A 25,942-nucleotide genomic window follows, 5' to 3' on the forward strand; every position below is an offset into this window, starting at 1 on the left:
TGACAAAGGAACTGATTTATTCTTGACAATTGATTTTGGCTGTGTAATTGCTGATTGTGCCACTAGGTGGGATGCTTGGGCTGCTTTCTGAGTTTGTTCAAATTTCTGCACAGAAAGCCTGTTTGTCAAAAAATTGCAGTGTTCAGTTACATTGTTTATATCTCTTTCTAAAACACATCTTTCTTCCATTAACTTGCAATTTTCAAGTTCAATTCGCTCAGTTTTTAATTGCAATTGTCGGTATTTTGACTCCACTTCAAAAACTTGATTTTGGAATTCTGTTATTTGAAAAGATAACTGCTGGAGTTCAGAGGTTTTGTTTTGCAAATCTGTTTTAATTTCATCATAATGCTCAAATTTAGATTTTGCAACTCATGATCACTTTTATTTTTAATAATGATCTCTTGCTGACTATCTGTCCCGTAATTACCAGGGACCATTTTACACGTTCTGCACCGTGTAATCGTGTGCATTTTCCCCATGCTCTGTTGATATTATTGGAGGACCACTGTTCTCTGGGGATATCATACTTTGATTCAATTTTTTTTAAAGTTTCACATAGGTCAAATTTTCTACTAGTGAAAGATCGACAATCCCCCAACATATCTTCAACAGAAACATCTGGTATTCCAGCACCCCCCTTGGATGTAGTGGGGAGTAATTTTCTGCCTGCTAAAGGCTCTGAATCTACACTTTGATTTGGATCAACCATAAATTTTCTTGATCACTGACTGCCGTGACTATTTTTTTTCAGTCCCGTTTTATTTTAGTTTCAACGACCGGCACCTGATTGATTTAACACAGTCTATAAAAATGTTCTTTTCAGGGGTCGAAGTACTGATTGATGCGGCTTTAAGACTTTTAATGGGTGAAAAAGATATTTCTTACCCTAGTCTAGCCGTGGGTTCCGACTGTCTTCTGGGCCTCCTCCGATTATTTCCGAAGCTTCCCGGAGGTTCCGGACCTCCTCCGATTATCTTCGAATCTTTCCGTCGTCACCTGGGCCTCCGAAGGTCGTTCTCAGTACTCCCCCCAGCTGCCAACTACGCCAAGTGTTGGAATCTTTAATTTGAAAGGATCTTAACCTGCCAAACTACGCCAAGTTGAGGGAAGCTTAGTTGATGAATTAAAGTCCTGGCGCACTACGACAAGTTGAAAGATCTGTAATATTTCTGGGCTATGCCAAGTTGATGGATTCCTACTATTATTTGACTGTGTAAAGTTGAAGGAATTTATATTATTTCTACTATTCGGTTACCAGTAGCACTTTGCGAATACTGGGACTCAGCAGAAATTTGCAGTTAAAACTTCTCAGGTGCCAAAAGGAATTCTTTTATTTGTCTTCTATTGATTACAATTTGAAAGTCATTTAAAAGGCAATTCGTAGACAATTTGAAGCTTTCAGAGTATTACAGACATTATCTTTTTGCTTAGGCAGACAGCTCAAAAGTAACTTTTAAAAGATCAAAGTCGGGAAATGAAACATGAAGAGAGAGAGAGAGCTAATCTTCAGCTAAACTCAAACTCAAAGTACTAAACAGACTAACAGACTGACAGAATCAAAGACAGAACCCCCAAAATTAACGAAAACTAAAGACAAACTATTAAGGACAGACTGTTAAGGACAAACTATTAAGGACAGACTGTTCAGGACAGACAATTAAAGACCGACAGACTAACACACTGACAGACTACATCACTGACACAGACTAACAACCGAAAAAAGACTAAAATGGCAGGGGGAAACTTTTCAGTTATACACTTTCATATCTGTCTTAAGTCATCTAATCACACCTGTAAGGTTTTCGGGCAATTCGGCCCTTTTTGGACTGCCCAAGAATAAAACCCAGAGACTGTAAACTGACTTTTCAGCCAAGAGAACGTAACCAGATTTCCCAGCAGGCTTGGTCCGCTGAGCTGAGTAGGGGCATAGGTATTTACAAACCTCCCCCTAGGAGCTACAAGGAAGAAGGAGCCAGACAACGAGATAAGATCAAAACACAGACAAAGCGGCACGGGAATACACAGGGGGCCTGCCTGCAAGCAGGACAATGGGATGGTCATAGCCCCATGCAGATGTAAATGACCTGGCCTCCACCAGAGCAGAATCCAATTAACACCCCATCAACATAGCAAGGTGAGAATAGCAGCCATCTCCGGAGCAGCTGGAAGACTTTTGAAAATCTTCACAAGAGAGCTTAACCTTGTTATCCTAAAAAGCAGACTGTCTGGGCTCAGTATATTGCGCTGGAAAAGCCCCTTGAAGATAAACGGTAGAAAAAACCAAGTTGGAGGCGGACCTGGGGGAGGTACTCCAATCTTGACAGAAGCCACCGGCAGGAACTCACTGGGAGGAGGGGGCGGAGTCGGCGCCAAATTCAAATCGCGGCAGGTCTGCCTGGCTGGAAGGAGCGGACCTGCGAGGAAAACCCGGAAGCGAACAGCTCTGACCGGCTCAAAGGGGGCGGGACCAGCGGGAACCTTAAACTTGGACTGATACAACGCAAAGGAGGAGGAAAACCCGGAAGTCGACAGCTCTGACCGGCTCAAAGGGGGCGGGACCAGCGGGAACTTTAAACCTTACCAATTCAATGCAAAAGGGGCTGGCCGAACACAGGAAAAAGCCTGGTAAAACGGATATAAAAGGGGCTGTGTTTCGATTGAGGGTGTCTTGGCTCGACCTCTCCACCTTTGACTTGACCTCTGCAGCCTGTGACTGTAAGTACCCTGCAGCAGCTTGCGAAACTCCCTCGACCTTGATAGTGGTTGAGGCTTTGGGGAAGGGGACTTGATTTGTGTTCTGTGTCATTGCTAAAACTGTGTAACAATAAGATTTTTCGTTGTGTCCGTTATAGTACTTTCTGAATAGATTTAGTTTGTGTTAGAGTTTAAGATTTTATTATAATTTCTTCTGTTTGATGATTTTGACCTGGGTTTTGCAATAAACCTTGATTTGCTGATAATTGGAGTCGTTTAAATTCTTCAATCTCTCACCAGCGATCTCTGACCAAGTCATTGTTAAAATATTCCTCACCTTAATTCCGGGTTCAAGAATCTAGGGTCATCTTGAGCGATTCACTCAGGACAGGCTGCTGGTTAGGTAATAAACAGCAGCGTCCTATTCTCTCTCTTGGGAAAGCTACTCCAGCGAAGTAGGAACCGGGTGGGAGTTGCACCACCGGCAAGAGAGAGAATCACCTGGGCATTGGTAGGGGTCTGGATATCTGTGTGATATAAGCCTCAGGCTTCCGGTTAGGGATAAACGGCAGGCTTGATTCAGTGCTCTCTCCCGTGGAGGTGTCCCAGTGCGGCATCCCCTGGCCTCTGAAGTTTCAGTGCCAGCTGGAGAGAGACACACACAGATACTCAAACCCCAGATATCGGCCCAGTAGTGGAGTAGCAGAGATGGCACACCCCAATATAATCCTAATTGGTTTGGGTTAGACTCAAACACATTTGATTTGATGGCAAGCCATCCATCTTCAATGTGCAACATTAGCTTTTAATTGTTTCATGCCTGCATGTTATGGAATGTGATATTCTGCTAATCTTTACCAGCAATAAACTGGTTTTAAGCTAGCTTGGCTAATGTAACAATGGAGACTTCATATCGAGAAAGATTGAGTAAAATGTATATTTGATTCAATGCTCTACAAGCTGCACTGGACTCCTGCCACCTCGTTGCCATGGAACTCAGCCCTTGTCCTTGACAATTAGCACAAGCAGTGTCAAACCATCTTGCAACTGTGCTGTTTTAATCTATGATGGAATTTTATGCTGTTTCGTGTATCTATTGACCTGAATTTATGGGTGCTGAAATTCTCATTTTTAAATGAGTATTTAAAACTGGGGCTTAATATTTATGCTTAAACAGCTATCTTTTACCTATACGAGTTGTATTCGAAATACCTGGCTTCTACAGAACCTTATCAAACGCTTTACTGAAATCCATTTCCACCCCATCAACTGCTTTACCCTCATCCCCCTGTTTGGTCACCTTCTCAAAGAACTCAATAAGGTTTGTGAGGCACGACCTACCCTTCACAAAACCGTGTTGACTATCTCTAATCAAATTATTCCTTTCCAGATGATTATACACCCTATCTCTTATAAACCGTTCCAAGATTTCTCCCACAACAGAAGTAAGGCTCACTGGTCTATAGTTACCGGGGTTGTCTCTACTCTCCTTCTTGAACAATGGGACAACATTTGCTATCCTCCACTCTTCTGGCACTATTCCTGTAGACAAAGATGACTTAAAGATCAAAGCCAAAGGCTCAGCTATCTCCTTTCTAGCTTCCCAAAGAATCCTCGGATAAATTCCATCCGGCCCAGGTGACTTATCTATTTTCACACTATCCAGAATTGCTAATACCGCCTCCTTATGAACCTCAAGCCCTTCTAGTCTAGTAGCCTGAATCTCAGTATTCTCCTCGACAACATTGTCTTTTTCCTGTGTGAATAGTGACGAAAAATATTCATTTAGCACCTCTCCTATCTCCTCAGACTCCAAGCACAACTTCCCACTACTGTCCTTGACTGGCCCGACTCTTACCCTAGTCACTCTTTTATTCCTGACATATCTATAGAAAGCTTTAGGGTTATCCTTGATCCTACCTGCCAAAGACTTCTCATGTCCCCTCCTGGCTCTTCTTAGCTCTCTTTTTAGGTCCTTCCTAGCTAACTTCCTAGCTACTGTGTTGTGTCATAGGAGAAGTCATGGTGTTTGTGTTTGTCTACTGAGGTGGTAGGTCCAATTTTGAATTGAAAATGTATTTTTGGGTTTTTAAAATTATTTTGAATTTTGAATTCTCTTTAATGTTTATTTTATACCAGTTTTTTGCTCTGCAGAATGCTTCTTCTAATTTGTCCCTATTGTCAATTTTTTCTAATTTATCGAGCAATATTTTTAAATTTGTTGTGTCATGAACAATTAGAATCATTTTAGTGTTTTGGGCCCAATTGTTTGCGTTAATAATTCGAACATAGAACAGTCCAGGCCCTTCAGCCCACGATGTTGTGCCGACCATTTATCGTAATCTCAGATCAACCTAACCTACACCCCTTCAATTTACTGCTGTCCATGTGCCTGTCGAAGAGTCGCTTAAATGTCCCTAATGACTCTGACTCCACCACCTCTGCTGGCAGTTGATTCCACACACCCATCACTCTCTGTGTAAAGAACTTACCTCTGACATCTCCCCTATACCTTCCTCCAATTGCCTTAAAATTATGTCCCCTCGTGATCGTCATTTCCACCCTGGGGAAAAGTCTCTGGCTATCCACTCTATCCATGCCTCTCATCACCTTATACACCTTTCCCAAGTAACCTCGCTGCCTTCTTCGCTCCAGTGAGAAAAGCCCTAGCTCTCTCAACCTTTCTTCATAAGACATGCCCTCCAGTCCAGGCAGCATCCTGGTAAATCTCCTCTGTACCCTCTCCAAAGCATCCACATCCTTCCAATAATGAGGCGACCAGAACTGGACACACTATTCCAAATGTGGTCGAACTAGAGTTTTATAAAGCTGCAGCAAAACCTCGTGGCTCTTAAACTCAATCCCCCTGTTAATGAAAGCTAACACCCCATACGCCTTCTTAACAACCCTATCAACCTGGGTGGCAACTTTTGAGGGATCTATAAGTACCCAAGATCCCTCTGTTCCTCCACACTTCCAAGAATCCTGCCTTTAATCCTGTATTCAGCATTCAAGTTCGACCTTTCAAAATGAATCACTTCACATTTATCAAGGTTGAACTCCACCTGCCACTTCTCAGCCCAGCTCTGCATCCTGTCAATGTCCTGTTGTAACCTGCAACAACCCTCAACACTATCTACAACTCCACCAACCTGTGTGTCTTCGGCAAACCTACTAACGCACCCTTCCACTTCCTCATCCAAGTCATTGAAAAAAACCACAAAGAGCAGAGGTCCCAGAACAGATCCTTGCGGGACACCACTGGTCACAGACCTCCAGGCGGAATACTTTCCATCCACTACCACTCGCTGTCTTCTTTCGGCCAGCCAATCCTGTATCCAGACAGCCAAATTTCCCTGTATCCCATGCCCCCTAACTTTCTGAATGAGCCTACCATGGGGAACCTTATCAAATGCCTTTCTGAAAACCATAAACACCACATCCACTGCCCGACCTTCATCAATGTGTCTCGTCACATCCTCAAAGAATTCAATGAGGCTTGTGAGGCATGACCTACCCCTCACAAAGCCATACTGTCTATCTTTAATCAAACTATGTTTTTCTAAATAATCAGAAATCCTATCTCTCAGAATCCTTTCCAGTATTTTGCTCACCACAACCGTAAGACTGATGGGTCTGTAATTCCCAGCGATTTCCCTGTTCCCTTTCTTGAACAGGGGAACAACATTCACCTCCCGACAATCATCCGGTACTACTCCAGTGGAGAGTGAGGAAACAAAGATCATCGCCAACGGGCTGCAATCTTCTCCCTCGCTTCCCGTAGTAACCTTGGGTATATCCGGTCAGGCCCAGGGGACTTATCTATCCTGATGTTTTTCAAAATTTCCAGCACATCCTCCTTTTTAATATCAACCTGTTTGAGTCTATTAACCTGTTTCATGCTGTTCTCATGGGCAACAAGGTCCTTCTCTCTCGTGAATACTGAAGCAAAATATTCATTTGGGGCCTCCCCCATCTCCTCTGTCTCAAGGCCCAAGTTCCCACCACTATCCCTGATTGGCCCTGCTCTCACTCTGATCATCCTCTTATTTCTCACGTAAGTGTAGAACGCCTTGGGGTTTTCCCTAATCCTTCCCGCCAGGGCTTTTTCATGCCCCCTTCTTGCTCTCCTCAGTCCATTTTTGAGTTGCTTCCTGGCTACCTTGTAACCCTCTAGAGCCGAGTCAGATCCTTGCTTCCTCAACCTTATGTAAGCTTCCTTCTTCCTCTTGATTAGAATCTCCACTACTCTTGTCATCCAAGGCTCCTTCACCTAACCATTCCTTCCTCGCCTCAGTGGGACAAAACTATCCAGCACTCGCAGCAAGTGAACATAAACATAAGAACTAGGAGCAGGAGTAGGCCATCTGGCCCCTCGAGCCTGCTCCACCATTCAATGAGATCATGGCTGATCTTTTGTGGACTCAGCTCCACTTTCCGGTCCGAACACCATAACCCTTAATCCCTTTATTCTTCAAAAAACTAGCTATCTTTATCTTAAAGACATTTAATGAAGGAGCCTCTACTGCTTCACTGGGCAAGGAATTCCATAGATTCACAACCCTTTGGGTGAAGAAGTTTCTCCTAAACTCAGTCCTAAATCTACTTCCCCTTATTTTGAGGCTATGCCCCCTAGTTCTGCTTTCACCCGCCAGTGGAAACAACCTGCCCGCATCTATCCTGTCTATTCCCTTCATAATCTGATATGTTTCTATAAGATCCCCCCCTCATCCTTCTAAATTCCAACGAGTACAGTCCCAGTCTACTCAACCTCTCCTCATAATCCAACCCCTTCAGCTCTGGGATTAACCTAGTGAATCTCCTGCACACCCTCCAGTGCCAGTACGTCCTTTCTCAAGTAAGGAGACCAAAACTGAACACAATACTCCAGGTGTGGCCTCACTAACACCTTATACAATTGCAGCAGAACCTCCCTAGTCTTAAACTCCATCCCTCTAGCAGTGAAGGACAAAATTCCATTTGCCTTCTTAATCACCTGTTGCACCTGTAAACCAACTTTTTGCGACTCATGCACTAGCACACCCAGATCTATCTGCACAGCAGCATGTTTTAATATTTTATCATTTAAATAATAATCCCTTTTGCTGTTATTCCTACCAAAATGGATAACCTCACATTTGTCAACATTGTATTCCATCTGCCAGACCCTAGCCCATTCACTTAGCCTATCCAAATCCCTCTGCAGACTTCCGTTATCCTCTGCACTTTTTGCTTTACCACTCACCTTAGTGTCGTCTGCAAACTTGGACACATTGCCCTTGGTCCCCAACTCCAAATCGTCTATGTAAATTGTGAACAGTTGTGGGCCCAACACTGATCCCTGAGGGACACCACTAGCTACTGATTGCCAACCAGAGAAACACCCATTAATCCCCACTCTTTGCATTCTATTAATTAACCAATCCTCTATCCATGCTACTACTTTCCCCTTAATGCCATGCATCTTTATCTTATGCAGCAACCTTTTGTGTGGCACCTTGTCAAAGGCTTTCTGGAAATCCAGATATACCACATCCATTGGCTCCCCGTTATCTACCGCACTGTTAATGTCCTCAAAAAATTCCACTAAATTAGTTAGGCATGACCTGCCCTTTATGAACCCATGCTGCGTCTGCCCAATGGGACAATTTCCATCCAGATGCCTCGCTATTTCTTCCTTGATGATAGATTCCAGCATCTTCCCTACTACCGAAGTTAAGCTCACTGGCCTATAATTTCCCGCTTTTTGCCTACCTCCTTTTTTAAACAGTGGTGTCACGTTTGCTAATTTCCAATCCGCCGGGACCACCCCAGAGTCTAGTGAATTTTGGTAAATTATCACTGGTGCATTTGCAATTTCCCTAGCCATCTCTTTTAGCACTCTGGGATGCATTCCATCAGGTCCAGCAGACTTGTCTACCTTTAGCCCCATTAGCTTGCCCATCACTACCTCCTTGGTGATAACAATCCTCTCAAGGTCCTCACTTGTCATAGCCTCATTTCCATCCTGAAGTGCTCCTTAAACAATCCCCACATTACTGTTGTGCATTTCCCCAAGAACAAATGTTCACAATTTATGCTCCTCAGCTCCTGTCTAATAGCTGTATAATTTCCCCTCCCCCAATTAAATACCTTCCCATATTGTCTGTTCCTATCCCTCTCAATGACTCTGGTAAAGGTCAAGGAATTGTGGTCACTGTCACCGAAATGCTCTCCTATCGAGACATCTAACACCTGGCCTGGTTCGTTGCCGAGCACCAAGTCCAATATGCCCCCCACCCTCCCTGCCCCTCCCTCCCGAGTCGGCCTATCTACATGTTGAGTCAGGAATCCTTCCTGTGCACACCTGACAAAATCTGCTCCGTCCAAACCATTTGCACTAAGAATGATTCCAGTCAATATTCGGGAAATTGAAGTCACCCATGACAACAACTCTGTTACTTCTGCACTTTTCCAAGATCTGACGCCCAATCTGTTCCTCTATCTCTCTGCTGCTTTTGGGGATCTATAGAAAACACCCAATACAGTGACTGCTCCTTTCTTGTTTCTGACTTCCACCCATACTGACTCAGTAGACAAACCTCCTCAACTACCTCCTTTTCTGCAGCTGTGATGCACTCCCTAATTAACAGTTTTGTAATTATTTCAATGGTCACCCCTATGGGTCGAATTGAATCAATTGATATCTTTGATAATTTTTAAAACACTTTGAGTGTTGTTCGGTGATGCATGGCTTATATCATTTCAGAGATAATTTTGACTGTTGAGGAGAAAATGTTTTTTCGATTAGAAAGTGGATTAATGGTGATATTCATCCTGATGAGAAAACAGAAAAAATTTAATTCTTATATACGTTTAAAAGCTTCATATATTGGGGGGGGGGCGATTCTCCGATATGGAGGCCAAGTGTTCGCGCCGTCGTGAACGCCCGGGCACGACATGAGGCCAGCACGGCGCTGGAGCGGTTCACGTCACTCCAGTGTCCTTACGCGACGCCACATGGGCGCCGCGCCAACATGCGCAGTTGGGGCAGCCCTATCCTGTGCATGCACAGTTGGGCCGCGCCATCCTGCACATGCGCGGGGAACGTCTTACGCATGCCAGCCCCTCACCAAGTTGGTGCTGGTATTCTGGGGCTGCGCGCGGAAGGAGGTAGGCCCGGGGGGGGGGGGAGAGGCCCGCCCGCCGATCTGTGGGCCCCGATCCACCTTCAAGGAGCTATGAACCTGTACCCCTAGATCTCTTTGTCCTCTAACTTTCCCCAACTCCCTACCATTAACTGAGTAGTCCTGCCACGATTTGATCTACCAAAATGTATCACCTCACATTTCTCCAAATTAAACTCCATCTGCCATTCATCGGCCCACTGGCCCAATTGATCAAGATCCTGTTGTAATCTTATAGAACCTTCTTCCCTATCCACCATGCCACCAATCTTGGTGTCACCTGCAAACTTACTAACCATGCCTCCTACATTCTCATCCAAATCATTAATAACAGATCAATAACAGTGGACCCAGCACCGATCCCTGAGGCACACCACTGGCCACAGGCCTCCATTTTGAAAAACAACCCTCCACAACCACCCTTTAGCTTCTGTCGTCAAGCCAATTTTGTATCCAATTGGCAACCTCACCCTGGATCCCGTGAGATTTAACCTTTTGCAACTACCGACCATGCGGTACCGTGTCAATATTGGTGCTGGTCATTTATAATCTTCAGTGTTGTTGAGTTCCGATAAGCTTCAAAAAGGTATTGTTGCCGATCCATAGTAACAATATTATTCCCTTTACTGGTTTTGTAACAATATGTGAGTTTGATTTTAGCTGCGTGATTGCTTGTCTCTCTGTTCTTGTTAGGTTTTGTTTATCTCTTACTTGTTTGATCTTAGTAATGGGTCTGCCTGGGGGAATTTCATGTGGTACAGTCCATGTTTTGAGATTCTGATGTATTTTTGGGAGGGGGTAAAATTTTCTGGGTGAAGGTTGAAATTCAGTAAAATAGTTCATTTGTTTTTCATTAATGTAGTGTGAATTGTATAATTGTATTAATAACTCTGAGATTTGTTCATGTGTTTGTAGGAATATTGGTGCTGGTAATTTAATATAATATTCAGTATTGTTGCCGATCCATAATGACAATATTATTCCCTTTGTCTGCTGGTTTTATGATGATATGTGAATTTCATTTAACTGCGTGATTGCTTGTCTTCCTGTTCTTGTGAAGTTTGGCTTATCCTTTATTTGTTTGATTTGAAGAGTGTCTGAGTCAATTTGGATGAAATTTAGTATTTTTGGGTGTATTTTCTCTTCCGGTCGGGTCCAATCGGATTGGGGTAGGAATGGTTGTTTGCCTGATGTCGTATATTCAAAGAAACTCAAAATTTCAATTCTTCTATAAAATTGATCAAGATCTATTTGGATCTGTGTTGTTTGGTTTTTGTACTGGGACGAATGTTAAACCTTTATTTGAAATTGTTTAGCAGCTGTCTTGCGTTTAGAAGACTTTTCTTGGAGATGTCTTAGGTTTTAAATCTCTGCCGTTGTTTAATCGTCCTAGTCCCCAGCTTCTGAGTGCTTTGAAGCCAATTTACTGCGCTAACAGTTGACTGGAAAGAATCCACCAAAAAACCTCCAAATAATCCTTATTAAAAAATGATGAAGAAATCTTTTAACTATAACAAAAACTCTTTAACTGTGGGAAAAAAAAGAAACAGAAACCATCTCTGTTTCTTCGTAGAACAGGAAAACCCGCAAGAACTCGGAGACCAGGGGCTGAATTCGGAGTGAATCCCACCCCCGCCAGCCATCGAATTCTCCGGCGGGGGCGGGAATCGTACCGCGCCGGTCGACGCCCCCCCCCCTCCCCCCGGCGATTCTCCGGCCCGCGATGGGCCGAAGTCCTGCTGCTGTAATGCCGGTTCCGCCGGCGTGAATTAAACCACCTCCCTTAATGGCGGGACCAGGCGGCGAGAGCGGGCTCCACGGTCCTGGGGGGTGCCCCCACGGTGGCCTGGCCCGCGATTGGGGCCCATCGATCCGTGGGCGAGCCTGTGCCGTGGGGGTACTCTTTTACTACGCGTCGGCCGTGTAGGTCTCCGCGATGGCCGACGTGTAGGTGACCCCCCCCCCCCCGCGCATGCGCGGGGATGACGTCAGCAGCCGCTGATGCGCAGACTTCCGCCAGCCGGCGGAGTCCCTTCGGCCCCGGCTGGCGTGGCGCCAAAGGCCTTCCACGCCAGCCCGCGGGACGGCAACTATTCCGGCGTGGGCCTAGCCCCTAAAGGTGAGGGCTTGGCCCCTAAAGGTGCGGAGTCAATGGATGGGAGGCAGGGTTGTGTGATGGACTGGGCTGTGATTACGACTCTCTGAAGTTTCTTGCGGTCTTGGGCCGAGCAGTTGCCATACCAGGCTGTGATGCAGCCCGATAGGATGCTTTCTATGGAGCATCTGTAAATGTTGTTAAGAGTCAATGTGGACATACCGAATTCCATAGTTTCCTGAGGAAGTATAGACGCTGTTGTGCTTTCTTGGTGGTAGCGTCGACGTGGGTGGACCAGGACAGATTTTTGGTAATGTACACTCCTCCGAATTTGAAGCTGTTAACCATCTCCACCTCAGCTCTATTGATGCAGTCAGAGGTCTGTACAGTACTTTGCTTCCTGAAGTCAGTGACCAGCTCTTTAGTTCTGCTGGCATTGAGGGAGAGATTGTTGTCACGACACCACTCCACTAGGTTCTCTGTCTCCCACCTGTATTCTGACTCTTCGTTATTCGAGATCCGACCCACTATGGTCGTATTGTCAGCAAACGTGTAGATGGAGTTGAACCAAGTTTTGCTACGCAGTCATGTATGTACAGGTAGTAGAGTAGGGGGCTAAGTATGCAGCCTTGTGGGGTCCTGGTATTGAGGACTATTGTGGAGGAGGTGTTGTTGTTGTTCATAAATAAGAACATAAGAACTAGGAGCAGGAGTAGACCATCTGGCCCCTCGAGCCTGCTCCGCCATTCAATGAGATCATGGCTGATCTTTTGTGGACTCAGCTCCACTTTCCGGCCCGAACACCATAACCCTTAATCCCTTTATTCTTCAAAAAACTAGCTATCTTTATCTTAAAGACATTTAATGAAGGAGCCTCAACTGCTTCACTGGGCAAGGAATTCCATAGATTCACAACCCTTTGGGTGAAGAAGTTCCTCCTAAACTCAGTCCTAAATCTACTTCCCCTTATTTTGAGGCTATGCCCTCTAGTTCTGCTTTCACCCGCCAGTGGAAACAACCTGCCCGCATCTATCCTATCTATTCCCTTCATAATTTTATATGTTTCTATAAGATCCCCCCTCATCCTTCTAAATTCCAACGAATACAGTCCCAGTCTACTCAACCTCTCCTCATAATCCAACCCCTTCAGCTCTGGGATTAACCTAGTGAATCTCCTCTGCACACGCTCCAGTGCCAGTATGTCCTTTCTCTGGTAAGGAGATCAAAACTGAACACACTACTCCAGGTGTGGCCTCACTAACACCTTACTCAATTGCAGCATAACCTCCCTAGTCTTAAACTCCATCCCTCTAGCAATGAAGGACAACATTCCATTTGCCTTCTTAATCACCTGTTGCACGTGTAAACCAACATTTTGCAACTCATGCACTAGCACACCCAGGTCTCTTTGCACAGCAGCATGTTTTAATACTTTATCATTTAAATAATAATCCCTTTTGCTGTTATTCCTACCAAAATGGATAACCTCGCATTTGTCAACATTGTATTCCATTTGCCAGACCCTAGCCCATTCACTTAACCTATCCAAATCCCTCTGCAGATTTCCAGTATCCTCTGCACTTTTTGCTTTACCACTCATCTTCGTGTCGTCTGCAAACTTGGACACATTGCCCTTGGTCCCCAACTCCAAATCAACTATATAAATTGTGAACAATTGCGGGCCCAACACTGATCCCTGAGGGACACCACTAGCTACTGATTGCCAACCAGAGAAACACCCATTAATCCCCACTCTTTGCTTTCTATTAATTAACCAATCCTCTATCCATGCTACTACTTTACCCTTAAAGCCATGTTTGGCGATATGTAGGTTCCGGTAATTTTGTGTAATATTCGTTATTGTTCAATTATCGGTAAGTCTCAAAATGATATTGTTGTTGATCCATTAGAACAATATTGTTGCCTTTTGCCGATGAGTTTATTATGATATTCAAATTTGATTTGAATTGTCTGATTGCCTGTCTTTCTGCTCGTGTGAGAGTTTGTTTGTCCCGTATTTGTTTAATCTTACCAGTGTCTAAATCGATCGTTTGGATAAAGTTCAGTATTTTTGGATCAATTTTCTTTTCGGGTGGAAGCCAATTTGATTGGGGTGTGAACGGTTCCTTGTTTGATGTCTTATACTCAAAGAAACTCGAGAGTTTGATTTTTCTGTGAAATTTATCGAGCTCCATTTGGATCTGTTTATTATCTTGCTTTTGCACTGGGATAAATCTCAAGCCCCTATTTAAAACCCTTTCCTGAATGGGAGTGAGTTTAAAGGTAGTCGAGATGTTGACTATTGTCTTAGCTGATTTTAACGGCTCCTTTTCTAGGGTTTCCATGTCTCTCAGATTAAATAGTTCATCCAATTGTTTATAATAGATGTAGCCGTGTCATTTGTCCAGTGTATGTTATCCGGTTCCACTTGGAAAAATAGGTCTGTTTGCCAGAATAAAAGTCTGTGGTTTGATGTATTGGTTTAAGTCAGAATTGTTTCCTTCTGTTGTTGTGAAAGACTTTCTTCATAATTTAGTTCAGTGTCCCAAAGTTGGACCTTTATATTTGGGAATTATGATTGGCTGTTTTTAATCTTTGAAGTTGTTAAATTGCAGTAAAAGGTTTTTGCGTACGATTATTTATTCCGATAGAGAATATTGCCATCTCCACATTCGGATGATGTTGCAATTTATTGAAGATGGCAGTGATGTGAATCTATTTGGCTCCTGGAAAACAGTCAAATTGAATTTTTGGATTGGTGCAATTCTTATTTTGAAAGGTTGGAATCTCCTATTCTGAGTGTAGATTTTGTCTGGAAAAGTGACCAGTTTTTATTTTTCTGACTTATATTGGGGTGTTGTGTCACCGTATTGGTTGTTTTATTCTGTATAGTGGATCTCCATTTGAATTTTGTTCGTGATGCATCAGATGATTGTACGTCTGTGTGGGATACTTGTGTGTCATTCCTTTTATTATTATCAGGGCTCTGAAATTTATATGACCCAAGTGAGTGCTTGGGTTGGGGTTCTTAACAAACCTATTTAGAACATAGAACATTACAGCGCAGTACAGCCCCTTCGGCCCTCGATGTTGCGCCGACCTGTGAAACCACTCTAAAGCCCATCTACACTATTCCCTTATCGTCCATATGTCTATCCAATGACCATTTGAATGCCCTTAGTGTTGGCGAGTCCACTCCGGTTTTCGCTCCGGCGTCGGCACTTAGACTCCCGTTGGGAGAATCGAGCCCCATGTTTGTGCCTGGACCGGGGCTGCCAGTCGGGTCATATCTGCGGTACAGGTTGGTGCACCTGATGGTGGTGAAACTATGTGACTGTGACCAGTAATTGAATTCAAAGAATTAAATGAGGCCATCACATTTGGTATTAAATGTATTGGTGTTTTGTTCGCCATTTTCAATGATGTTGCTGAATTCTTAGGAATTATCTTTTTTGAGGAATTGTTGTGAAATCCTCAAATTCTGAGCTACTGTAGAACACAGAACATAGAACATTACAGCGCAGTACAGGCCCTTCGATCCTCGATATTGTGCCGACCTGTGAAACCACTCTAAAGCTCTTCTACACTATTCCCTTATCGTCCATATGTCTATCCAATGACCATTTGAATGCCCTTAGTGTTGGCGAGTCCACTACTGTTGCAGGCAGGGCATTCCACACCCTTACTACTCTCTGAGTAAAGAACCTACCTCTGACATCTGTCTTATATCTATCTCCCCTCAATTTAAAGCTGTGTCCCCTCGTGCTAGACATTACCATCTGAGGAAAAAGGCTCTCACTGTCCACCCTATCCAATCCTCTGATCATCTTGTATTCCTCAATTAAGTCACCTCTTAACCTTCTTCTCTCTCACGAAAACAGCCTCAAGTCCCTCAGCCTTTCCTCAGAAGATCTTCCCTCCATACCAGGCAACATTCTGGTAAATCTCCTCTGCACCCTTTCCAATGCTTCCACATCCTTCCTATAATGCGGCGACCAGAATTGCACGCAATACTCCAAATGCGGCCGCACCAGAGTTTTGTACAGCTGCAACATGACCTCATGGCTCCGAAACTCAATCCCTCTACCAATAAATGCTAACACACCGTACGCCTTCTTAACAACCCTCTCAACCTGGGTGGCAACTTTCAGGGATCTATGTACATGGACACCGAGATCTCTCTGCTCACCCACACTGCCAAGGATCTTACCATTAGCCCAGTACTCTGTCTTCCTGTTATTCCTTCCAAAATGAATCACCTCTCACTTTTCTGCATTAAACTCCATTTGCCACCTCTCAGCCCAGCGCTGCAGCTTATCTATGTCCCTCTGTAACTTGTAACATCCTTCTGCACTGTCCACAACTCCACCGAATTTAGTGTCACCTGCAAATTTACTCACCCATCCTTCTACGCCCTCCTCCAGGTCATTTATAAAAATGACAAACAGCAGTAGCCCCAAAACAGTTCCTTGTGGTACACCACTAGTAACTGGACTCCAGTCTGAACATTTCCCATCAACCACCACCCTTTGTCTTCTTCCAGCTAGCCAATGTCTGATCCAAACTGCTAAATCACCCTGAATCCCATGCCTCCGTATTTTCTGCAGTAGCCTACCGTGGGGAACTTTATCAAACGCTTTACTGAAATCCATATACACCACATCAACTGCTTTACCCCCATCCACCTGTTTGGTCACCTTCTCAAAGAACTCAATAACGTTTGTGAGGCACAACCTACCCTTCACAAAACAGTGTTGACTATCTCTAATCAAATTATTCCTTTCCAGATGATTATACATCCTATCTCTAATAAACCTTTCCAAGATTTTGCCCACAACAGAAGTAAGTCTCACTGGTCTATAGTTACCGGGGTTGTCTCTACTCCCCTTTTTGAACAAGGGGACAACATTCGCTATCCTCCAGTCTTCTGGCACTATTCCTGTAGACAAAGATGACTTAAAGATCAAAGCCAAAGGCTCAGCAATCTCCTCCCTAGCTTCCCAGAGAATCCTAGGATAAATCCAATCTGGCCCAGGGGACTTATCTATTTTCACATTTTCCAGAATTGCTAACACCTCCTCCTTATGAACCTCAAGCCCTTCTAGTCTAGTAGCCTGAATCTCAGTATTCTCCTCGTCAACATTGTCCTGTGTGAATACTGATGAAAAATATTCATTTAGCACCTCTCCTATCTCCTTGGACTCCAAGCACAACTTCCCACTACTGTCCTTGACTGGCCCTACTCTTACCCTAGTCATTCATTTATTCCTGACATATCTATCGAAAGCTTTAGGGTTATACTTGATCCTACCTGCCAAAGACTTCTCATGTCCCCTCCTGGCTCTTCTTAGCTCTCTTTAGGTCCTTCCCAGCTAACTTGTAACTCTCGAGCGCCCTAACTGAACCTTCATGTCTCATCTTTACATAAGCCTCCTTCTTCCTCTTGACAAGTGTTTTGACTGCTTTAGTAAACCACGTTTCCCTTGCTCGACCACTTCCTCCCTGCCTGGCAGGTACATACTTATCAAGGACACGCAGTAGCTGTTCCTTGAACAAGCTCCCCATTTCCATTGTGCCCACCCCCTGCAGTTTTCCTCCCCATCCGATGCATCCTACGTCATGCCTCATCACATCATAATTGCCTTTCCCCCAGATATAACTCCTGCCCTGTGGTATATACCTATCCCTTTCCATCACTAAAGTAAACATAATTGAATTGTCGTCACTATCACCAAAGTGCTCACCTCCCTCCAAATCTAACACCTGTCCTGGTTCATTGCCCAGTACCAAATCCAATATGGCCTCGCCTCTCGTTGGCCTATCTACATACTGTGTCAGGAACCCCTCCTGCACACATTGGACAAAAACGGACCCATCTAAAGTACTCGAACTATAGCGTTTCCAGTCAATATTTGGAAAGTTAAAGTCCCCCATAACAACTACCCTGTTGCTTTCGCTCCTATCGAGAATCATCTTTGCAATCCTTTCCTCTACATCTCTGGAAATTTTCGGAGGCCTATAGAAAACCCCTAACAGAGTGACCTCTCCTTTCCTGTTTCTAACCTCAGCCCATACTACCACAGTAGACGAGTCCTCATCAAACGTCCATTCTGCCACCGTAATACTGTCCTTGACTAACAATGCCACCCCTCCCCCTCTTTTACCACTTTCCCTGAGCTTACTTAAATATCTAAACCCCGGCACCTGCAACAACCATTCCTGTCCCTGCTCTATCCATGTCTCCGATATGGCCACAACGTCGAAGTCCCAGGTACCAACCCATGCCGCAAGTTCACCCACCTTATTCCGGATGCTCCTGGCATTGAAGAAGACACACTTTAAACCACCTTCCTGCCTGTACACTCCTGCAACTTTGAAACCTTACTCATGACCTCACTACTCTCAACCTCCTGTATACTGGAGCTACAATTCAGGTTCCCAAGCCCCTGCTGAACTAGTTTAAACCCTCCCGAAGAGCATTAGCAAATTTCCCCCCCAGGATATTGGTACCCCTCTGGTCCAGGTGTAGACCATCCCGTTTGCAGAGGTCCCACCGACCCCAGAATGAGCCCCAATTATCCAGAAATCTGAAACCCTCCCTCCTGCACAATCCCTGTAGCCAAGTGTTCAACTCCTCTCTCTCACTATTCCTCGTCTCGCTATCACGTGGCACGGTTAACAACCCAGAGATAATAACTGTTTGTCCTAGATCTAAGTTTCCACCCTAGCTCCCTGAATTCCTGCCTTAGATCCCTATCCCTTTTCCTACCTATGTCGTTGGTACCTATGTGGACCATGACTTGGGCCTGCTCCCCCTCCCCCTTAACGATCCCGAAAACACGATCCGAGAAATCACGCACCCTGGCACCTGGGAGGCAACACACCAACCGTTCGAACAAGCTGGTATTGGTGATGGAACTATATGGTTTGTATCTTTGGTTTGATTTGGACGACTGAGTGGTGGTTGAGTTAGAAATTATGTGTGTTGGTGGTTGTATCTTGTTCATTATTTGTAACGGTGCCAATGGATTACTAATTGAATTGTGAATATCTTTTAAGGACATCGATATCCATTGTGAACCCATCACATCTGAAGGGAATTAACTGTTTCTGTGAAATGATATGTATCTTTGATGTAGCTTGAATGTTTCTGAGCCAATGGGTTTGAAAATGAATCTATGTATTCTGCAATTCTATAAGATTCACTGCAGAATCCAAAACTATGGTTCTACCAGGAGGTATTTCATGGGGTACGGTCCATGTCTTTGGATCCTGGTGTATCTTTGGAGGAAGGTAGAATTTCCTTGGAAGAGGTTGTAATCCGGTAAAGTATTCCATTTGTTTTTCACTGATACAGTGGGATTTATAAAGTTGTGTTAATAGGTCTATGATTTGGATTTGTTTATTGTCACGTGTACCGAGATAGAGTGAAAAGTTTTTTTCTGCGAGCAGCTCAAACAGATCATTTAGTACATGAAAAGAAAATTAAATTAAACGTAAATACAAAAAGGGCACCACAAGGTCCACAATGTAAATACAAAGACACCGGCATCGGGTGAAGCAGACAGGATGTACTGACTATTAATCAGGTCAGTCCATAAGAGGGTCGGTTAGGAATCTGGTAATAGTGGGGAAGAAGCCGTTTTTGAATCAGTTTGTGCGTGTTCTCAGACCTTTGTATCCCTGCCCAATGGAAGAAGTTGGAAGAGTGAGTAAGCTGGGTGGGAGGGATCTTTGATTATGCTGCCCGCTTTCCCCAAGCAGCGGGAGGTGTAGATGGAGTCAATGGATGGGAGGCAGGTTCGTGTGATGGACTGGGCTGTGTTCACGACTCTGAAGTTACTTGCGGTCCTGGGCCGAGCAGTTGCCAAACCAGGCTGTGATGCAGACAGATAGGATGTTTTCTATGGTGCATCTGTAAAAGTTGGTACAAGTCAGTGTTGACATGCTGAATTTCCTTAGTTTCCTGAGGAAGTATAGGTGCTGTTGTGCTTTCTGGTAGCGTCCCAACCAGGATAGATATTTGGTGATGTGCACTCCTCGGAATTTGAAGCTGTTAACCATCTCCACCTCGGCTCTGTAGATGCAGACAGGGGTGTGTACAGTACTTTGCTTCCTGAAGTCAATGACCAGCTCTTTAGTTTTGCTGGCATTCAGGGAGAGATTGTTGTCGCTGCACCACTCCACTAGGTTCTCTATCTCTTTTGTGTATTCTGACTCGTCGTTATTCGAGATCCGACTCACTATGGTCATGTCTTTAGCAAACATGTAGATGGAGTTGGAACCAAATTTTGCCACGCAGTTTGTACAGGGAGTATAGCAGGGGGCTAAGGGTGCAGCCTTGTGGGGCCCCGGTATTGAGGACTATTGTGGAGGAGGAGTTGTTTTTTGGCGATATGAGGGTTCCAGTACTTTTGTGTAATATTCGATATTGTTCAATTGTCGGTAAGCTTCAAAAAGATATTGTTGTCGATCCATTAGAACAATATTGTTGTCGTTATTTGCTTATTTTATTATGATATTCAAATTTGATTTGAATTGTCTGATTGCCTGTCTTTCCGCTCGTGTGAGATTGTGTTTGTCCCGTATTTGTTTAATCTTACCAGTGTCTAAATCGATCGTTTGGATAAAGTTCAGTATTTTTGTATCTATTTTCTTTTTGGGTAGAAGCCAATTTGATTGGGGGGTGAACGGTTCCTTGTTCATTGTCTTTTACTCTAAGAAATTCAAGAGTTTGATTTTTCTGGAAAATTTATCGAGATCCATTTGGATCTGTTTATTATCTTGCTTTGCACTGGGACAAATGGCAAGCCCCTGTTTAAAAGCGTATCCTGAATGGGAGTGAGTTTAAAGGTATTAGAGATGATAACTATTGTCTCAGCTAATTTTAATGGCTCCTTTTCTAGGGATTTCATGTCTCTCAGTTTAATTGGTTCATCCAATTGATCATAATATTTTGAAAGGTTGGAATCTCCTATTCCGAGTGTAGATTTTGTCTGGAAAAGTGACCAGTTTTTATTTTTCTGACTTATATTGGGGTGTTGTGTCACCGTATTGGTTGTTTTATTCTGTATAGTGGATCTCCATTTGAATTTTGTCCGTGATGTATCAGATAATTGTAAGTCTGTATGGGATACTTGTGTGTCATTCTTTTATTATCAGGGCTCTGAACTTTATATGGCCCAAGTGAGTGCCTGGATTGGGGTTCTTAACAAACCTATTTGGTTCGAACAAGCTGGTATTGGTGATGGAACTATATGGTTTGTATCTTTGGATGGATTTGGACGACTCGTTAGGTGGTTGAATTAGAAATTGTGTGTTGGTGGTTGTATCTTGTTCATTATTTGTAACGGTGCCAATGGATTACGACCGACTGTATGGTTTGAGGTTATATTTTGTGAATAAAGTGGCTTGAGCTATCATGTGGTATTTGTGGTGGCATAAACTGAAAGGGTTTTAATTTAGGTGTTTTTATTTGATTGTGTGAAGTCGATTGACCATGGTTTCTTGTTCAGGAAGTTTGTGTGTTCTGTTCTTTTTCCTTGGTTGATGTAGTAATTTGTGTTCTAAAATATGTTCCTTTATCTACAGAGTGTTTTGAAGTACCAAATTGTGAATGAATTGTTAGTGAATCTTTACGATTCTGTATTGCTAAAATAGAAATATGGTTTGGATAATAGGGATAAGTCTGAAGAATACTTTTATTGGGCAGTTTAGAAGAATTGTCTATTCTGAGTGTAGATTTTGTCAGGAAAAGTGACCAGTTTTTCTTTTTCAAGGAAAGGTTGCCACCGCCAGGAGAACCCCATCAAGGAGAACTTTATTCGCTCCAGGCTAAGGAACCCCGCCATGTCGCTAACCCAGGTCTCCACACTCGGGGGTTTCGAGTCCCTCCACATTAACAGAATCCGTCTCCGGGCTACCAGGGAGGCAAAGGCCAGTACCTCGGCCTCTTTCGCTTCCTGTACTCCCGGATCCTCCGACACCCCAAATATCGCTACTGTTGGACTCACCTTCACCCGAGCGTCCAAAACCCTAGACATCACCCTTGCAAACCCTTGCCAGAATCCTTTAAGCGCCGGGCATGCCCAAAACATATGGGCATGATTCGCCAGACTCCCCGCACATCTCGGGCACCTGTCCCCCACCCCAAAAATCTACTCATTCTTGCCGCCGTTATATGTGCCCGATGCACCACCTTAAATTGGATGAAGCCGAGCCTGGCACATGATGAGGAGGAGTTCACCCTGCCCAGGGCATCGGCCCACAGGCCCTCATCCAGCTCCTCGTCCCACTTATCCTTCAACTCCCCCACTGAGGCTTCCTCTACCTCCTGCAGCTCCTGATATATGTCCGACACATTCCCCTCCCCTACCCAGACGCCAGACACCACCCTATCTTGGATCCTACGTGGGGGCAGCAGCGGAAATGTCCCCACCTGTTTTCTAAGAAAGTCCCGAACCTGGCGGTACCTGAACACATTCCCCGGGGGCAGGCCGAACCACTCCTCCAGCGCCTGCATGCCAGGGAAAGTCCCGTCTACAAACAGGTTCCCCATCCTTCTAATAACTACCCTATACCAGCCTTGGTACCCCCCATCCACTCTACCCGGAGCAAATCTGTGGTTATTCCGTATCGGGGTCCACACAGAGGCCCCCTCCTCTCCCCTGTGTCTCCTCCACTGCCCCCAGATCCTCAGTGCCGCCGTCACCACCGGGCTTGGTGTATCGCGCCGGCGAGAACGTCGGCGGAGCCGTGACAAGTGCCGTGCTAAGTTGAGCCTGTGCAGGGCATCCCAGTCCCCGGCCACTTGTATCCCCAAGTATCGAAAGCTCCTCTCCACTATTCTGAGCGGGAACTCCCTCGGTCTCTCCTCCTGGCCCCTACCGTGGACCACGAACAGCTCACTCTTTGCCACGTTCAACTTATACCCGGAGAACCTCCCAAAGTCCCCCAGGATCCGCATGGCCTCCCCCATCCCCTCTAACAGGTCCGAAATATACAACAGCAGGTCATCCGCGTAGAGGGAGACCCGGTGTTCCCTCCGATCCCTCGAAGTCCTGAGCGCAAGGGCCAACGGCTCAATTGCCAGGGCAAACAGCAACGGGGACAGGGGTCACCCCTGTCTCATCCCCCGGTGCAACCTGAAATATTCCGACCTTAGCCGGTTTGTGGACACACTCGCTACAGGGGCCTGGTACAGCAGCTTGACCCACCCTATAAATCCCTCCCCGAATCCAAACCTGCCTAGCGCCTCCCACAGATACTCCCACTCCACCCTGTCAAAGGCCTTCTCCGCGTCCATCGCCTCCACCTCCGAGGGCATCATGAAGATATTCAGGAGCCTCCCGTCTGGCCCTCCCCAATCACTCCCGGGACACAGTCCTCTATTCTGGTGGCCAGAATTTTTGCCAACAGCTTGGCATCTACGTTCAGGAGCGATATCGGCCTGTAGGACCCACACTGAAGCGGATCCTTCTCCTTCTTCAGGATGAGCGAGATCAATGCCTGCGGCATTGTCGGAGGGAGGGGTCCCTTTCTCCTTTGCCTCATTGAAGGTTCTCATCAGGAGCAGGCTCAGCAGCTCCGAGAACTTCTTATAAAATTCCACAGGTAAACCGTCCGGGCCCGGGGCCTTGCCCGTCTGCATGCCTGCCAGCCCCCTGACTACCTCTTCCAACTCAATCGGAGCCCCCAGTCTCTCCACCCGCTCGGATTCCACCCTTGAGAACCTCAACCGGTCCATGAACTGCCTCATCCCTTCCCCCTCCCCGGGGGGGTTCCGACTCGTATAACTTCCCGTAGAACTCCCTGAAGACTTCATTAACCCTCTCTGGGCTCAGCACCATGCTGCCTTCCCTATCCCGCACTTCCCCAATCTCTCTGGCTGCCGCCCTCCTGCAAGCTGGTGCGCCAGCATCCTGCTCGCCTTCCCCCCATACTCATAAACTGCCCCCTTCGCTTTCCTCAGCTGCGCCTCCACCTTCCCCGTGGTCAGCAAGACAAACTCCGTCTGTAATTTCCGGCACTCTTTCAACAGCACCCCTTCTGGGGCCTCCGCGTACCTCCTGTCTACCCTGAGTATCTCTCCCACCAGTCTCTCCCTCTCCTCTCTATGGGACCTAATGGAGATTAACTCTCCCTTAACGACCGCCTTCAGAGCCTCCCAAACTACTGTCACCGTCACCTCTCCTGTGTCATTCGCTCCCACCTAATTCTCAATACTCCTCATCCACCCGCACACCTCTTCGTCCGCCAGCAGCCCCACATCCAGTCGCCAGAGAGGGCGCTGACCCCGTTCTGCCCCCAGTCGCAGGTCCACCCAGTGTGGGTCCGAGACCGCAATGGCCGAGTATTCTACCCCCTCCACCCTCAGGATCAGCGCCCTACTCAACACAAAGAAGCCTTTTCATGAATAGACTTCATGGACATGGGAGAAAAAGGAAAACTCCTTCGTCCTTGGCCGCGTAAACCTCCAGGGGTGTGTCCCCCCCCCCCCCCCCCCCCCAATCTGGCCCATGAACTCTTACAAGGCCCTGACCGCCGCCGGCCTCTTTCCCGACCTGGACTTGGAACGATCCAAGCTCGGATCCAAGACCGTATTAAAGTCCCTTCCCATTATCAGGTGACTTATCTCCAAGTCCAGGATCCTACCCAACACGCAGTCCACATCGTCCCAGTTCGGGGCATATACATTCACTAACACCTCCCGGGTCCCCTGCAGCTTGCCACTCACCATTATATACCTGCCCCCCTTGTCCGCCACGATGCTCCCCGCCTCAAATGCCACCCGTTTACTGACCAAAATGGCCACTCCTCTGGTCTTGGCGTCTAACCCCGAGTGAAACACCTGTCCCACCCATCCTTTCCTCAGCCTCGTCTAGTCAGCGAGCTTTAAGTGGGTCTCTTGCAACATGGCCACGTCCGCCTTCAACCCCATCAAATGCGAGAACACGCGGGACCGCTTGACCGGCCCATTCAGGCCCCTCACGTTCCACGTGATCAGCCTGGTTGGGGGGGGGGGGGATCCCGCCGACTAGCCATCTCCCTTTTTCGGCCAACCGCGTGCCCCCGCCTCCCTCCTCCAGCTCTCCACCCGGCGGCCACCCCGCCTGACTCTCCATCCATACACCTCACCTGGCTCCCCTTCAGTCAGCAAAGCAGCACCCCTTCCCCCCCCCCTCCACCCCCAAAACCCCCTGCACCCCCCCACCCCCAAAACCCCCTGCACCCCCCACCCCCAAAACCCCCTGCACCCCCCCAAAACCCCCTGCACCCCCCCAAGCATCCACTTAGCTCTTGTTTCCCCGCCATTGTGCTTCCGTCAGTCATCTCACCCATGTTGACCCTGGCCGCTCCCACCTCTATATACCAACTTTTAACTTGTTGCCTCCTTTGGGCCCCCCCTCCCCCCCTCCCCCCCCCCCCCCCCGTCCCCACAGCGGTAGAGGGGCAAGTGCCCTCTGGGACCTCCCCGTGCGCCGGACAACCCGTCCCGGGCATTTCCCACCCCCTAGCACCGAACACCTGGAGAACAAAACACCTGGAAAAGAAACAACAAAACCACCAACCAAACTAGGGCAGACAAGCCCATAAACTTATGCTTTACCCGCCGTCCTCCCCTCAGTCCCTCCCCACCCGCACATTTCACCCTCATACAAGTGTCCCTTAGTTCAGGTCCAGCTTCTCCTGCCTGATCAATGACCACGCCTCGTCCGGCGTATCAAAATAGTGGTGCCTGTCCTGGTATGTTACCCACAGTCTCGCCGGGTGCAGGAGCCCAAACTTCACCCCTTTACCATGGAGGACCGCCTTCGCCCGGTTGAAACCTGCACGTCTCCTCGCCAGCTCAGCTCCCAGATCCTGGTAAATTCGGATCTCGCCGTTCTCCCACTTACTGCTCCGCTCTTTCTTCGCCCACCGCAGGACTCGCTCCCGGTTTGCCAAGCGCTGGAACCGTATCACCATCGTCCTTGGTGGCTCG

General features: G+C 46.3%; 1 protein-coding gene across 1 annotated transcript in view; it reads left to right on the forward strand.

Annotated features, from left to right (window-relative positions):
- LOC140419070 (uncharacterized) overlaps positions 1–25,942 on the forward strand; it is a 555,344-nt gene that overhangs the window by 75,761 nt on the left and 453,641 nt on the right. The gene's annotated exons all lie outside the window — the stretch shown is intronic.

Source organism: Scyliorhinus torazame, chromosome 5 (genome assembly GCF_047496885.1).
Source record: "Scyliorhinus torazame isolate Kashiwa2021f chromosome 5, sScyTor2.1, whole genome shotgun sequence".
NCBI classification, from domain to species: Eukaryota; Metazoa; Chordata; class Chondrichthyes; order Carcharhiniformes; family Scyliorhinidae; genus Scyliorhinus; species Scyliorhinus torazame.